General features: G+C 40.6%; 1 long non-coding RNA gene across 2 annotated transcripts in view; it reads left to right on the top strand.

Annotated features, from left to right (window-relative positions):
• The first annotated feature begins 1756 nt into the window (after positions 1-1756).
• Positions 1757-16408, top strand: part of LOC125451408 (uncharacterized) — a 48435-nt gene continuing 33783 nt past the window's right edge. For both annotated transcript variants that reach the window (XR_009445807.1, XR_007247291.2), the window contains exon 1: positions 1757-1962. This is a non-coding gene — a long non-coding RNA (uncharacterized LOC125451408). The remainder of the gene's footprint in view (positions 1963-16408) is intronic.

The raw sequence follows: 16408 nt of genomic DNA, 5'->3' as shown, positions 1-16408 counted from the left end.
AAGACCTCACCTACCTGTTCGCAATGCTGAGGGACATCCGTTACCGCCCACTCTTCCTGTATTGGGCCATGATGGCATCCACACTGCTGAAACTACAATCTCCCTGATTTTCCTCTAGAACACGCTGGACAGGACCCAATCGCATGCCAAGATATTGCCACAAACCATTGAGAGATTGGGCTGGGAGAGCATCACAATATGCAGAGAGACTGGGCCAAGACCTAACATGAGCTGCTGAGAGACCGAATTGAGACACTGCCACGAGCACCTCATCAGGTTTGGGAGGTCGTGGGGTTGTGTCATGGAATAGATATTGGAAGGGGAATATGCAACAATTCTAGTTAGGTGAGTGATTTAAAACATATGGGGTGTGATTGTGGAGTTCAATACACAAATAGATCAGCCATAATCTTATTAATTCACTGGGAAGGGTCAAGGTTGAATGACATACTTCTGCCCCTAATTCTTACATGTGAAAAGAGAAAGAAGGTACTGAAGATATGAACTAGGAGAAAGCATGAGGCAAAGACTAACGGAAGAGTGTGATGGCCTTTCCAGCAGAAATTTCAGCCATGAGGCTGCCTCACTGATTTGTTTGTCTTGTGAGACATTCAGCAAGCCAACTCCAATCTAAAAACCTATAAGATGAGTTTTGATATTCCTTTGCTCCAACTCAGTAAAGGGTTTCTCTAATTTTAAGACAGGGATTAGCATTTCCTTTTCTGACTTGCAATGGAATGATTACACTTTCCTGGTCCTGGAACAGATGGGAAATGAAAGCCCCACTCAGGGACAAGAAGCTAGTCTACTATACAACATTAATAACATATGATGCAAGACCCTAAATAAGAGAATTCTAAAGTAGTGAGCTAAACTAACATTGACTAATAATGCTGGCTGCCTAAATCCTCCCTCAAACAATCGCAAGCAGTGAAGCTTTGGCTTTGTGAGACTCATGGTCTGAGGAACTTGGCAAATGCGGAACAGTGAGCCTTGACTGTGAATTCTGGGTTGCTAATGAATAAGGGATTCTCTTTCATTCCAGTGAAAACAGGAGCACATTAAAGCACATATGAGGACAAGTAAAGGAAGTAGATAAATCCCTATTCCTCCACAGTTGTGCTCACAGTTTCTCTGTAGGTTGTGATCAAAGAAAACCTTCATGAAAATATATAGCCCAACATTCCAACGTTAAGAAATTTATACCTCCATGTTGAGGAGTTTTACAATTTACATTGTAGGATTTAAATTTGATCAAAGAAGTAATTGTTTAGGAGACATAAAGTTGAAGGTGGAGGTTGGTGGTGAGAAGTACAGAAATTTGTTTCCTTCCAATTATCTCAAAACTGAAAGCACTCATTTTTGAAAGAGATTTGGAACTTATGCTTATGCTTGCTATGTTGCCGATAGAAACTGTTTGAAAGCTTCAACAATTGATATCTCTGTGGAAATCAATGGTTTCATAGAATCCTCGAGTGCAAGAGGAGGTCTATTGGCCCACTGTGCCTTTGTGGAATCTTTGAAAGAGCTATTCCATTAGTCCCATTACTACTCTGCTTCCCTGCGGTTTAGAAAAATTTCCTTTTCAAATAGATATTCAACTTTGTCTTACAAAGTGCTGCTATTTTGTTGTCCCCATGTTTGTAAGCAGTGTGTCCCAGGTCGTAAGACAAAAAGGAGTTTAAATGGTTTAAATTTGAGATTTCTGGTAGGCAGATTGCAGCTTGGAAATTTCAGAACAACTACTTAAAAAGTACAGGGTTGTGCAGTTCAAAACTCTATGGAAAGCAGGTCTCAGAGAGTAGTAACAGCTGGCTTATCTGCAAAGTGCAGGCTTTCAGTCCATATTGTAACAGAAGACATTAGGATAATCCTGTTAAACAAAAGCTTCTCATTTTTCTCCAAATGCAGCATGATGTTTGACAGAGCAGAGATTTTCAATGTTGCATCAAGAGGCTGTTGGTAAGATTATATTGATTATATATGTTTAGCACAGTTAAGATGTCAGTTCTCTAAAATACTGCAGTCGTGGCTTATGCATTGTAGTGAGTCAACAGTTTATGTCATTCTTGAGCAGCTGTGTTATAATAATGCTTGCAGTGCCCTATCGTAGCAAAATGTATCAGACTTCCTAATGCATTGAATTACCTTATGTAGGCAAATGGCAGATACTTTAATCCCAATAACAACCGAGCGGAATGGTGCGTAAATCAGCTTTCTGCGCTAACAGATGAATAAGGAACGTTGGTTTAGAGTAACTCTATTTCTCTTTGAACATTGATGTGAGACTTTAAACAAACAACTTCAAGCCAGATGGAATATTGGCTACTTCAAGAGGACAAGCAACCCTAAAACCCAACAGCCTCTTCCCACCAGTGCTGAGAGTGTACCTGCAGTGATAAACTGCAGTGATTCACAAAGTTAGCTCACCAGCCCAGCTCAAGTGTGATTAGGGAAGGCAACCAATGCAAACCATACTCACATCTTGTCAACAAAAGTAAATAGAAAATGCCAATCAAAATGAAAACCTTATACTTGTAAGTGTCAACCCTAAGACATCCCTTTCTGGCTGCAAATATCTCAAAGCAGAAAAGCAATGAAGTCCTGTTAGTCTGCTAGTTAACCAACATCACTAAAAAGAATTGTGTAATTATTATTTCAGACATGTTTATTAAATGTTGCTGAGTGCAAATTTGCTGTTTATTCTTCCCAACACGGAATATATTTCAAAAGTATTTTGCTAGTTTTGCAATACTGGGGATGTTCTGAACTCATGAAAGACACTATAAAAACATTGGACTTTTTATTCATGTCTTCCTTTCATGTCACGTGGCTTCCCATTACCTTGGTTTTGTTTTGCCATGAGCTATTCCTAATATTAACTTTTCTTCTGTATGCCAGTTGTTGCCAAGGTAACGCATTTAGCAAAATATAGCGTTATGAGCTTGGGGCATTACTTTTCTATTGGTGTAATGTGATTGACAACCTCAGAGGAAAACTGTGTTGGTACATGAAAAGCTTAGATTTTATCCTCTGCCAGGCTATCAATCCTGCCCTTTAAATCTCCACATTCTCTGTCACTGCTGTCACAGACTATGAAGGTTTTTAAACTGAGATTCTACTTCACATAGGAGGATGTGTACATATATCAACTTTACCAGTCTGTTGTTTCAGTAATGTGTCTTGTCAAAATAAAAGATCGGTACCACATACAAAATTGAGGTATTTATTTGATTCAAGTTACCACTGTTAATATTTGAACGTGAAGGTCTCTCCAAGTCCGAAGCAATTATAAAAACTTGTTACTTGGGATAAGAGCGTGGTTTCTCATCCCTAATTGCCCTTGAGTATGATAAAACAGTATTTCTCATAATGAACAAATTATAATGTAAAATTGATTTTCATTCAAAGCAATACTCAATACCCCGGTTTTTCTAAACTGTTGAATCTCCCTCAGCCTTTGTTTCCTATGAAAACACACATACACTTTACCATCATTATACAGACAATCTTGAAATAAGATGATCTTTTCTCATACCTTTTTCAAGCTTTCATTTGTACTACAATTTTGATGCATGTTTTCTCAATTTTAAAATATGGCTTGTGAAGCCACTGGCCAGATGGACTGGGATCTAGGTCGGCTGAACATGTTTCAAAGTTTGCAAATGAAACAATATTTAGAAAAACAGCAATGTGAGGAGGATTGTAGCAGCCTTCAGGAGGACATATACTGCTGAAATGGGAAGGAGATTGCAGACAAAAGTTTACATACACAAACGTAAATTGATTAATTTTTGAGTTAAAGAATGGGAGAAGTAATAGAGCTAAATTATACAACTTTAAAAACAGGCAGAAACAGAGAGACCTGGAGGCTTATAATGCACAACTCTTTGTGGTAGAGGACAAGGTAATAAAGCCTTTGGGAGCTTTGGCTTTACAAATAAAGAATGAAAAGGGTGGAGCACTCAGAAAAGGAAGCTCTGCTGAATCGATATAAATAACCGTTTACATTTCAGCAGAACTTTTGTACTAAGTTCTGGTCACAAAGTTTAGGAAGGATGTTGAGACCTTGGAGAGGTAGCAAAGCAGATTTACTACAATGATATGCGGGGAAGAACCTTCAGTTATATAGTGAGACATGGGGATTTGTGACCAAAGTAGAAAAGATTACGGACAGATTTAGCAGAGGTGTCCAAAACCATGAGGAGTTTTTGTAAAGTGAATAAGCATTAATTGTTTCCACTATCAGGACCAGTGGACACACATTTAGAAAGAGCCAAAGGAAACATCAGGAGATTTCTTTTTTGCACACACTGCCACTGCCCAAAAGGAAACTACAAAATTATTTTGTTCCAAAAGAGAACCAAAGATAGATTAAGGGCCAAACATTTCCAGAACAGTGGGGAAAGAATGAAAACTGGGACTAATGAAATAGCTCTCACAATGTACCACCTAATGTACTATAGCCTTCTTTTGGTCATATAAGATTCTATGATTATATTGAGAGAATTGTCAACACTTAGTCCTACTAAAGTGGCAGAACCATTACTGATGTGATTTTGCCTCCAGCAGGGCATTTTACACGTTGCAATAATGTATATGGTATCTACAAAATATAGGAAACAAGGCACCGAAATCATGATATTGGAGTTTAGAAGAAAGAGAGTGGGTCTCATAGATACCTATAAAGTTTGAACAGGACTAGGCAGCATAATCAGAGGAAGGATGTTCCCAATGACCAAGGAGTCTAGAACTAGGGGTCACAGTCTTAGGATGCGGGATAGGCCATTTACGACAGCAGTGAGGAGAAATTTCTTCATCCAGAGAGTTGTGAGGCTGTGGAATTCTCTGGCACTGAAAGCAGTTAAGGCTAAAATATTGGGGGGAGGGGACGAGCTGGGCTGGCTTTGGGATGCAGTGGGGGAAGGGGAGATTTTGAAGCTTGTGAAGTCCTCATTGATACCATTGGGCTGCGGGGTTCCCAAGCGGAATATGAGTTGCTGTTCCTGCAACCTTCGGGTGGCATCATTGTGGCACTGCAGGAGGCCCCTGATGGACAAGTTGTCTAAGGAATGGGAGGGGGAGTTAAAATGGTTGGCAACTGGGAGGTGCAGTTGTTTGTTGTGAACCGAGCGGAGGTGTTCTGCAAAGCGGTCCAAACCAGCCCAGCTCATCCCCTCCCCCCACTGCATCCCAAAACCAGCCCAGCTTGTCCCCACCACCCTAACCTGTTCTTCCTCTCACCCATCCCCTCCTCCCACCTCAAGCCGCACCTCCATTCCCTCCCTACAAACCTCATTCCGCCTCCTTGACCTGTCCGTCCTCCCTGGACTGACCTATCCCCTCCCTACCTCCCCACCTATACTCTCCTCTCCACCTATCTTCTTTTCTCTCCATCTTCAGTCCGCCTCCCCCTCTCTCCCTATTTATTCCAGAACCCTCACCCCATCCCCCTCTCTGATGAAGGGTCTAGGCCCGAAACGTCAGCTTTTGTGCTCCTGAGATGCTGCTTGGCCTGTTGTGTTCATCCAGCATCACACTTTGTTACCTTGGATTCTCCAGCATCTGTAGTTCCCATTATCTCTAAGCTAAAATATTGAATGTTTCTGAGAAGGAATTAGATACAGTTCTTAGGGCTATGGGGAGAAAGCAAAGCATCAGGGTATTGAGTTGGATAATCAGTTCTGATCATACAGTATGAAGGAGCAGGCTCAAAGGGTTAATAGCCTACTCCTCTTCCTACTTTCTCGTGGGTTTTTGTTTAATCCAACAGACTTTTTATTTCTGCTAATTATTATAAGCCAACATTTGAATACACAGAAAGCATTGAGCAGCTTGCTTCTCATAGCATGTCACGCTTCTTGTGATCCCTGGAGTAAGATGGGGAATGGAAACCTTTAAACTCACAGCGCATGACATTGTGACTCTTAAAGGTATACTGACATACTGACTGTGAGGCATGACATGATAATTAGAATGTCCGGAACCCCATAAAATCTCCACTGGGCATCGCTATAACTTTTTTTTAATTGAGCAACAGTTTCAATGCCCTGCTTCACATGATACCTGACCAATCAGAGATGTCACCCAGAATCATCTTAGAATCATAGAATCATGTAGTATGGAAAAGACACTTTGGTCCATTGAACCTGTACCGCTAAAAATATACTACTACCTACACTCGTCGCACTTTCCCGCACTTGACTCATCACATGGAATGCTATAATGCTTTAAGTGCTTATCCAAATACTTTTTAAATACTTTCCTTCCCTTCGGACAAGGGAAAGATTACTAACTAAAGAATGTGTGGAATAGATTCATGAGAATGGTTGTAGCAATGAGGAACATTACTATTTAGATAGATTGGAGAGATTGAGGCTAAAAGACAGGGTTGAGAGGGAGTTTAATATAATACTCTATAAAATAGATCGGGAAAAGAACTGTTCCTACTGTGGAAGGATTGACAGCAAGATGACACAGGTTTAAAATAAGTGGCTGGTGAAATGCAATAAAAATATGTTTAAGGGTATAGGAAGAAGGTAGGGGAACAGGCAAGTCACTAGTGAATTCCTTTTTTCAGGCAGCCAACACAAATACAATTGGTCAAATAATCTCGCTCTGTGTTGTAACGCTTCAGTGATTCAGCAATTAATGGGATCTCCGCATGGATCAGTGAGGACCAACTGGGCAAGGATTCTGAGGATGGAACAACTGTATGAATGACAGAGACTTGGAAACACTGCTCCACATATATCTCATGCTTACCTGGAGATCCTGCCACACAATCTGAGGGGGCTGCAGTGATTTGATCTTTCCCAGGGAGGGGAAAGAGAGGGCATTCTCTCTAAACAAAGCTGGTGGAGTTTGATTCTGGACATGGTTAAGGAGGTAGAGGTGAGACTCTTCCAACCTGGAGACAGTGCACCAATAGAAAACAGGATCCCAGGACTCCCTGCCAACTGGCTAACAGGACACTGTTAAGTAATAATCCTTACATTTTGATTTACTTTGTATTGTCCTGCACGCACTGCTCACACCAAGTCTAGTCATTCCCTCTCTCCATGTACCTTTCAGTGTCTCCATTCAAACAATTCCTTTCCTACTGTCCTCTCACAGTCAATCTCCACTAATAAAAACCGAAAGAACTGTGGATGCTGTAAATCAGGAACAAAAACAAGGTTGCTGGAAAAGATCAGCAGGTCTGGCAGCATCTGTAGAGGAGAAAACAAAGTTAATGTTTCCTCTGAGGAAGGGTCACTGGACCCGAAACGTTAACTCTGTTTTCTCCTTCACGGATGCTGCCAGACCTGCTGAGCTTTCCCAGCAACTTTGTTTTTGCAACCTCCACTAATGTTGTTCTTCCCATTAACATCCATAACTTTCTCATTTTGTAGAAAAGAGTATACAACTTCAGCCAATAAAAGAGACCTTGTGCTTCTGGGCTGCACCCCTCAAATGATAGACACCTTGGTGGCCACTCACAATACACGCTTACCTGGTCCAGTGGGAAAGAGGTCTTGCTCCAGGAGGCTGCAGATGTTAGCAATGACTTTGCTGTGGGATCCTGATGTATTGGCACTCAGACATGTCTATACATTCTAATTTGGGGCCTTGCCTCCTTGGAGCTCGATCTGCATCTGTTCCTTCAGTCCTGTGGAGCACCTTGTAGCTGAAGGGAATTCTGCTGCCACTGGTGTTATTCCTGTTGTTGCTGTTGGTCTTGCTGTTTCATTTGTTCCTCTTCAATCCGGAAGGTACAGCTGCATGTGCTGTTCCCATGCCACTGTGAATTTCTAGTTCCATCCTCTTCAGAGCTGCTGCCAAACTGTGGGATTAAAAGGTTTAGTTCTATATCTTGTTTCCTGCTAAATGCCTAAATTAATACTGAACCCCAAAGGCCAAAGACTGCTAATGCTTTCAATCCATATAAGACTGCAGTTCGTTCTGGACTTTATTTTCACCCCTTTACTGATGTCTCTCATAACCATTTGATTATAGGAAGACATGATTGATTTGGATGAAAAAGACAATTCAGTTCACCCCCTTTAACGCCTTTCTCCCGGTATAAAAACCTGGTTGTTTCAATGTTGGGCTTTTCCTTAAGGCACCCTGCTTCTCAGATTGCAACCAGTATACCAGGCAGCTCATTCCAGATCTTCATAACTCCTAGTGTAGATCATTTTACATAGGCATCTATCCTTCTCAACCCTGACTCACTTGTCCTGTTGTCGCACAGTATAAATATTCTGAATATATTGCACAATGTTCACATTTTCTCCCTGTGAAAGTGGGACTAACGCTGGGGAGGTGATGGCCTAGTGGTATTATCACTAGATCACCCAGGTAATGCTCAAAACCCACTGTGGCAGATGGTGGGATTTGAATGTAATAAAAATGTGGAATTAGGAATTCAATAATAACCATGAAAACATTGTTGATTGTTGGGGTAAAACCTTATCTGGATCACTAATGTCCTTTAGGCAAGGAAGCTGCCATCCTTTCCTTGTCTGATCTACACGTGACTGAGGTAATCAGGATGACTTCCAATGGCCTCTGGGCAACTGGGTTGGGTTTGGGCCATTGGAGTTTAGAAAAATGAGGAACAGTTTTGTTGAAACTTAAGAAGCTGAGGAGGATTGACAGGACTAAAAACTGGAAGGATGTCTTCCCCACGAGGGATTCAAAATAAAGAAGGGCAGTTTAGACAAGGGTGCTTTGTTTAAGATGAAGTGAGAAGAATTATTTTTTCTGTCAGGGATTCTTAACAGAATTTTCTTTGCCAGAGAGCTGCTAATGGGCCTAGCTCATGAAATATATTTTTTAAGGTTGTGTTAAACTGATTTTAAATCACCAAGGGAAGTGTAAAAGTCAGGCAGGTGAAGTTGCCATCATCATGAAATCAGCCATGACCTTATTGGATGGCACATCAGGCTTGAGGAGCTGAATCACCTACTCCTAATACTATTCCTTACGGCATTCCTTTTCTCACACAAAGTCTTCAAATCATTATCATCTGACCACTGTGAGGACATAAATTCTCAAGAATTTTACTTCACACGGGTTGTTCAATTTCTAAAATGTTGATTGCCTTAAAAAACAGACTGTAAGTTCTCCCTTTTCCCCTTGATGTGATGGTGATGATCAATTGTCCTATTTGTATAGGGTACTGAGACTTTTCTGCCAAATAACCATCCTGAAATGACATTGAAAATATTCACTACTTGCATCATTGCATATAATTCACTTTGTCAGCATTAGCATTTACACATTGGCACTGGTCAAGGATTATCACTCCTATTGCACATATTTATTTATTGCACATTTGGCTCTGATTATATTGAAGTGTCTCACTTCTGGCGAAGCATTTGTTGATATCCCTCCCATTTAAATGGCTTCATTATCAGGTTCTTCAATTTAGCCTTCCATCTGAAGGAGAAACGTATAAGTCACAATTGTTCCTTCAAAGAATTTGCTGAAATTTCTGCCTCTCCAGGTAGATCATCAGTGTCTCCACCCTTTCATGATCATCATTCTCATATAAATGCAGTCCATTTCACAAGACACATGTCTCAACTGACTCTGTGATGATTTTCAGTTTGAAATATTTCCTTCTTATTTCTCATCCTCCAGCATTAACCATTTGTATTTAAGGTACTTGTGAAAATTCCTTCTTTTTGAGCTGTAACTTTCGTCATCTGTGTAACATGGTACTTGAGCAGAAAATATAGATCATTACCAGATAAAGTAGTTGTGAATGAAACTTAAACCTAAACCTGGGTAATGCTGCTTGGCCTGCTGTGTTCATCCAGCTTCACACTTTGTTATCTTAAATGGATAGTTTGCTGAGAGATATAACATGGGAACATGAAGTGTCACCTCATTTGGAATATAGTGGCCAAGGTATTGACAGGAGTTCACACAGTATTAAATTCAGTTGCTTTGAAAAGCCTTTCCATACTTTTAATTTCTTTCTATGTGGGTGCCCCTGGCAGGGATTCTAGCAGAGAAGCTGTAATTGGTTTTGGGTCATCGGGAACAGCATGTTGGGTGTTGGTTTTGATGTACGCATGAGGCTTATTGAAATATTATAATGAAGTTTTCCACCTTTCCAAGATGGGGCCCACACATGCCATGCAGGCTGTTTTATTGAATTGATTTTTAATTTGTAATCATATTTTAATTTCATGTCTCAGGGAGGATATTAATATTGACCCCTATGATTCTATGACCTGCTCTACAGAAATGCATGCTAGGTTTAGATTTATTTTCAATAATTAATCTGTAAGTTTAAGTAAATATGGTATTAATATTGTATATCACACAATTCTGGTCAATGAAACACACTGGTGTCATGTGGCCCTTTGTCTTTGAAAAGCCTTTCTATGCTTTTAATTTCTTTCTTTGTCTGCATGTTGAGTTTCATATTGCTTCTGGTCAAAATACCTGAAAGCAGGAATTTGTTCTTATTGTAGACTATAGCTAACAGATATAGAGATGCTTCAAATTTAAAAAAAGCTTTAGTTAAAAGACACAGCTTCATGTTTTAGGTTGGCTTAATTTTGTCACTATATCCCATTGGACTTAATTTCTGTAAACAGTTTTGTAGTTATTGTTATCGTGAACATTTTTGTTGTATTAAGGGTGTATATTTTGCTATGACTTGCAATGGTACTCATTTCAGACCAGTAATAAGTTTTGATCTGGCACAATTTCACAAGAATAATTGTAAACCATATGATCCCTATATCTCTGGTGAATAAAGATCTCACAAAGACAGGCCTGATGCTTCCAAGTGATTGATATTTTACAGAAACAGCCAGTATATCAGTAGTGATAGTCGGAAGATGATCATCACTCTTAAGGATTCAAAATTGGTCATACACTGCCAAAGCAATCTACATGCTAGTTATTCATTGGCAAGTCAAATATAATTCAGGATGCCGCTGAGCATGATTAGGAGAATTGTTTAAAACTAATGGCTAATAATCAGCCGATCTTAGCAGCTAGGTATGGAGAAACAAAGAAAACAGGCAGAAAAAGAACTTTAAATCAAGTCGCAAGAGAAATGTGTCCAAAAAAACAAATTGTGAATTACTGCTATGATGTGAACTAACTGAAAACCACTTCCTTACAATTAAGTATCACTTTTCTCTCATCAAGCAAAGAACAGTAGAATCAGTTTGAAGTGTCACTGGACTCAAAATATGAACAGTGTTTTCTTTCCACAGGTGCTACCGAGTTTTCCCAGTGATTTCTGTTCTTATCACTTTTGTTATACTTATTGTGAGAAATGTACCTAAGAAATTCTGGTAAACTTGTGAAAACACAATTGTGTTTGAATGGTCATGTAACAAGTCAGGACTGAAGGAACTTTTAGATTGGCTGTTCTAAAACTAACATTTTATAACATTAAATTGAACACTTCATACATTATAGATTCTCTCGATCTGCTCAAACGTTTCAAGTGAGCTTCCATTCTATGTCTGACGATAAATTCTAATAAGTTCCCTTGCAACTAATATTAAATGATTAACTGCTAGTTATTTGGCTCTTGTCTGCCTTTCTTTATAATGAACGGACATTTGCAGTTTTCTAATCCAAAGTTATAATTTATGAATCTAGAGAGATTTTGAAAAGAGTACTGAAGCATCTAGAGATAGTAGGAACTACAGATGTTGGAGAATCTGAGATAACAAGGTGTAGAGCTGGATGAACACAGCAGGCCAAGCAGCATCAGAGCAGCAGGAAGGCTGACCTTTTGGGCAGAAGGGTCTAGGCTTGAAACATCAGCCTTCCTGCTCCTCTGATGTTGCTTGGCCTGCTGTGTTCATCCAGCTCTACACCTTTTTATCTCTGAAGTATCTAGAGTTTTCTTTGACAATATTGTCAGGGTATCCATTAAATTCCACAGACTTCAATGTCTTAAGTCCTGTTATGTCTCCATACCTCTTTCTTTCCTTAAATTAAATCATTATGTTCCTCCCTGGGTCCTGCTTCCCTTACCCCCTTTTTAGCAATTTCAAGAAAAGATACAAAACACTAATTCAGAAGTATTCCATTTATTTATTGTCCATTTCTGTCTCACCCACGGCAATCTTTGATTGGCCACGTTCCCCTTTACTATTTTCACTTAATAATATGTTAAAAACCTTTCTCTGTAAGCTTTGACATCCCTGAAAAAATTTTCATTGTTCATTTTACCACACATTGAGTTGAACCTGAAGTTTTTTTTTGGCTAAGTACCAGCTTTTTGGAGGATTTTTCAACACAAAATATTCTCACCAAATCTTATGAAATAAGTCATTAACTATCTACCCCACCCCCGTGGGATCCCTCTAATCCAAATCTATTCCTGACTTACCACCATTTCCAGAACAACATACCACTCAAGGGATATTCACCAGAACACTGGCATCCTTAGAGCTTGTACCATGTTTAAAAGGTCGTTATACACTTAGACAAGTGTTTGACTCTGCACATGTTGCAAATGGTGAAGAAATAATTACAATTGACATGTAGCTGGAATTTGCACATTCATGCTTCATCTATTTACCTCTTCAGTGCCACATTGAACAGTTAATGTGGATCCAATTCATTTGCCCATCAAAGTGACATTGAGTCCTCCCATCCTGGGCATCCTCCCAGTCATTTTCCATTTGCAATTTTTTTTTAAAATGATTAAATAACGGTGTCACTGGCTAGGCAGCCGTTATTGCCCATCCCTAACTACCCAGAGGCTGAACATTTCTATTAGTCCAGACCAAGTAAGGATGGCAGTTTCCTTCCCTAAAGGACATTAGTGTGCCAGATGGGTTTTTGACAATGGATTCATGGTCATCATTAGATTCATAACTCCAGATATTTTATTGAATTCAAATTCAACTATCTACCATGGCAGGATTCAAACCCAGGTCTCCAGAACATTTTCTAGGTCCCTGGGTTGACAGTCCAGTGATAATACCATGAGGCCATCGCCTTTCCCTTGCTGCTAGAGAGTGGCAAGTGATGGCAAAGAATGTAGATCACGGTGGACATTGTCAGCATGAAGTTCTCCTGGCTACCAGGTTCCACCCCCAATGGCCTTCCAAGCTTCCGTGTTTCCTTTCACATTACACTACCCTGGCAACCATCTTCACACATTTCCCTCTTATGGAGACTCATCATATTGTACTTTGGTCCAACTGTCCTCCCTGTTGTTGCAGCTTTCTGGTATCATGATGCTCCTCTATGGCGTCTTTGTGGAGGCCAAGGTAATGGTCACTTCCAGGGCCCCACTCCGATAGTTTACCATGCCCCCCAATGCTATTCTGCCCACCTCTCATACAGTCTCTGTTACCATGCTGTATGTCTCAGTGATTCTATAAACTACTTTGGCATCTTTCAACTTGCCAACTATTGCCTTCACAAAATCAAATGATCCCTTATAAATTAAGATTAGTGATGGTGCAGTCGTATTATTGTGAGATTATTAATCCAGAGACCCAGGTAATGGTGGAGAGGAAGCAGAGTTAATGTTTCGATTCCAATGTCCTTCCTTCAGTATCCTCTCCTTCAAGAGTGGGCAGAGTTCTGAAGAAGGCTCATCGGCCTTGGAAAGTTAACTTTGCTTTCTTTCAAAAGGATGCTGCCAGACCTGAGTTTCTCCAGCAATTTCTGTTCTTGCGCCAGATTTCCAACATCCACAGCTCATTGATTTATTTTAATATTCAGGGGACTTGGGTTTGAAACCTGCCACAACAGATGATGGAATTTGAATTCAATTTTAAAATCTGGAACTAAGAATCTAATCACTAGCATGAAAAGATTGTTCAGCAGGCAGGCAGCATCTGTGAAGGATAAAACAGAGTTAACTGTCCCCACCCACCAGCATCCTCCTCCACTTGGCCGAGCTCAGCCTCACCCTCAGCTACTTCTCTTTGAACTCCTCATTTTCTTCAAGTAAGAGGGGTGGCCATGGACACCCGCAAGGGCCCTAATTATGCCTGCACTTCCCAGAATCCAGTCCTACTGCACTTGCAGCTCACAATCTGGTCACCTCTACATTGGGGGAATGAAGCATAGACTGGGTGACCACTTCGCAGAACATCTACATTCTGCTCACAACAATGACCCTGAACTACTTGTTGCCTTTCACTTTAATGCACCATCCTGTTCCCTGGCCAACTGACTTGTTACAGTGTTCCAGTGAAACTCCATGCAACCTGGAGGAACAACACCTCACTTTCCACTTGGGGACCTTACAGTCCTCCGGGCTCAATGTCAAGTTCAATAATTTTAGGGCCTAAACTCTTCCATGTCCCAGCCCCCTATCCAACACATTAGGCTTTGTTATCACATAGTCTGCCATTACACAGCCCTGTTGTTAGTCACTAACAGTCCCCATTAACAACTATTCAATCTCCCAACCTGATCGTTAGCAACTCCTTTGTCTGTCCAACTGTCTTTCTCTTTCTCTTTAGGCTCTATCTTATTGTTTACTCCCTACCCCACCCACCTCCCTATTTTCTGCATATAATCTGATGTTTTCCCAGCCACCAGCAGTTCTAAGGAAGGGTCACCAAACAAGAAACATTAACTGTTTTTTCCTTCACAGATGCTGCCAGACCCACTGAGGTTTTCCAGCAACTTTGTTTTTGTTCCTGATTTACAGCATCTGCAGTTCTTTCGTTTTTTTTAATGAAAACATTGTTTATTGTCATGAAAAGTAATCTGACTCACTCATGTTCTTAAGGGAAGGAAACTGCTGTGCTTACTTGCTCTGGCCAACATGTAACTCCAGACCCACAGTAATGTGGTTAACATTTAACTGCCCTAAGGGCAATAGTGCTGGCTGTAAATGCTGCAGTAACCAGCAACATTCCAGGAATGAATTAAAAAGAACATTTGGAGATGCAGTGTAGTCGGAAACCGTGCGGAATCCGCGTTGCATTTATTTTACTTTTCAACTTGAGGTGCTCTATTTCTCTCATTATGTGTGGAAATTAAAACCTCATATTATACCCATATTTTTCCTTTCACATTTCAATAATTACTGCATTTAGCTATTGATCCCTGCACCTGGCCCACTGTTATAGTATTTTATTACTATCAGGATCATTTCATTTAGAGACTTGTAGAATTTGTTCTTCCATAACATTATAAATAGACTTGAATTTTACCATACAAAATTGAGCAGTGATGGAAGTGAAAGGATAAGGTTGAGGGGAATGTCATAAAATTGTAGGAGACAGTGTTGTTTTGGCCTCCTGTTGTCATGATGCTGAAACATGATGAACCCAGGATGAATGGCTATTGGAGTGAAGACTCAGCTCACAATCTATTAACGTGCAATTAGAAACCAATTAAGATAATTGAGAAATCAAATTATAGTGATTTTTTTGAGCTCTTCAGAACCCTGTGAGCAATACTTGGGCAATACAAAAGAGTCAAGATCTCTGCAACTTTCATAGGGCAGCTTGGGGGTGCTGAGCTGTTTGATGTCACTGCATTCAGCAACCATTCACTGAAACCTTTTCAATTAATTGAAGGGAAGGGGGTGGGCAATGATTGTTTTGGCTCATGTCAGCCTTGGCCATCCATGGCCAGTGGAAACATTGGAGAGGGATCCAACAGATGATTTGGAACAGTGACATTTTTCCAACCAAAGGAAAAGTGTCCCAATCTAGCAGCGGTGGCCATGTGGATAAAGGTTTTGTACATCCTGAAGAAGCTTCCTCCAGTGAGGAAGATAACCTGCCAGTGGCAGAGCAGAGGACAGATAGAAATGGAGACGTGTTACTTCCTGGTCACCTTCAGGGTACAAAAACCAAAAGAACTGCGGATGCTGTAAATCAGGAACAAAAACAAAGTGGCTGGAAAAGCTCAGTAGGTCTGGCAGCATCTGTGGAGGAGGAAACAGAGTTACTGTTTAGGGTCCGGTGACCAGTCCTGGGGAAGAGTCGCAGGACCCGAAACATTAACGTTATTTTCACCTCCACAGATGCTGCCAGACCTATTGAGCTTTTCCACCAACTTTGTTTTAGTTCCACATTCAGGGTATGGTCATAATGTCCAAATGTCACTCAAAGGAGCAAACACAGAGAATGGCATGGTGACAAGGCTGTATACAGGTAATGGATGAGTTATCTCAAGATGAAAGGACAACACGGTGGATCAGAGGTTGTCACTGCTCCCTTACAACACCAGGTTTAATTCCACCCTTGAGCCTGTGTAGAGTTTGTACATTCTCCTTATGTCAGCGTGGGTTTCCTCCAGGCGCTCTGGATTCATCCCAGAGCCCAAAGATGAGCAGGCTAGGCGGATTGGCTGTGCTAAATTGCCCATAATGTTGAGGAATGTGAGGGTTAGGTGGTTTATAAGGGGATGGGTCTGGGCGGTGTGCTCTGAGGATCAGTGAGGACTTGTTGGG

Source organism: Stegostoma tigrinum, chromosome 5, assembly GCF_030684315.1.
Source record: "Stegostoma tigrinum isolate sSteTig4 chromosome 5, sSteTig4.hap1, whole genome shotgun sequence".
Lineage (NCBI taxonomy): Eukaryota > Metazoa > Chordata > Chondrichthyes > Orectolobiformes > Stegostomatidae > Stegostoma > Stegostoma tigrinum.
The sequence above is the reverse complement of the archived record's forward strand: the minus strand, read 5'-3'. Positions and strand labels throughout refer to the sequence as shown.